Source organism: Hylobates moloch, unplaced genomic scaffold (assembly GCF_009828535.3).
Source record: "Hylobates moloch isolate HMO894 unplaced genomic scaffold, HMol_V3 SCAFFOLD_15242, whole genome shotgun sequence".
Classification (NCBI taxonomy): Eukaryota; Metazoa; Chordata; class Mammalia; order Primates; family Hylobatidae; genus Hylobates; species Hylobates moloch.
This window is the reverse complement of record NW_026667517.1, coordinates 1-1,170: the sequence shown is the minus strand read 5'-3', so window position 1 is coordinate 1,170 and position 1,170 is coordinate 1. Positions and strand designations below refer to the sequence as shown.

General features: G+C 37.7%; 1 non-coding gene across 1 annotated transcript; it reads left to right on the top strand.

Moving 5' to 3' along the window:
* Window positions 1–397: 397 nt before the first annotated feature.
* On the top strand, window positions 398–461 carry LOC116465948 (U7 small nuclear RNA). The gene has a single exon (XR_004247300.1). It is a non-coding gene; the product is annotated as a U7 small nuclear RNA (small nuclear RNA).
* The last annotated feature ends 709 nt before the right edge of the window (window positions 462–1,170 follow it).

The following is a 1,170-nucleotide window of genomic DNA, read 5'->3' as shown; positions in this document are numbered from 1 at the left end:
AAAAAAAAAAAAAGAATTAAACCCTTTAAAAAAAAAAAACTAAGATTTTGAAGTGTTTGTTACTGTTGCATAATATAGCCTATTCTCACTGATACATCTTTTCTCCTACATCACAAAATATTGTCTCTCCCCTGTCATCTCTAGGATGTATCCTTCCACTTGTTCTCCATCCTCAGAGATGCTGTTCCATCAATCATTCTGTCTCTCTTTATTTCTCTCTCTCCATATATATATTGTGTGTATATATGCATATATAATGTGTGTGTGTGCATGTATATATGTATGTGTGTATATATACAAACACATATATAATATATATATCCTCAACCTTTCCTTCATTCTGCATGTATCTTTAATCCTTTCCTTCATTCCATTTAGTATAAAAATTTGTTTAAAGTAGTGTTACAGCTTTTTTAGAATTTGTCTAGCAGGCTTTCTGGTTTTCACCATAAAATGCCCCACATGGATTAATAAAAAAAATTGTTAAAAGTAACCCCAAATTTTCAATCTTTTAAAAATGTCCACTATTGATCCTATATATCTCCACAGCTTACACAAGTGGGCCAAGGCCTACTGCCTTGCTTGCACAATATAGTCTTTATGCACTGCATTCACTTGCACTCTTCCCATTTACCCTTCACCCCATCATAATCTCATAGCCACCCCACACCATTCTATGACAGCATTCTTCCCAAAATTATATGTGCACTCAGGTGCTAAACTGAATGGACCCTGTACTGGACATGCTGGCCTATTTCCCTCTGTACATACTTCTTCTTCTTTCTTAAAAGGGCCCATTCCCAGCCCTTCTGAATGAATCTGCTGTGCCTTGGCCTACAGGCTCCATTACATATACTTGGATGTACTTTCCACCATGAGACTCCCCCAAGAAACTCCCCAAATCAGGCACAGCTGATTAGCCATGAGAAGACAGCTAATCTAAAGGCAACCAATCCATAGGAAAGGCCAGAAAATTGTGATTTGTGTACAGGTTCAAGAAAAGGATCGTGGCTAGGTTTTCTTTCTCTCATGAATTTGAACTAAGATCAAAGGAAAGTTGGCATTTGGTGACGAGGAAATGGTCCTAGGAGTCTACAAAAAATTGGAACTGGGTCAGCACTATGGCCATATACAAGACACCACAGAGCATGGTATTAGCTGACAACAGGT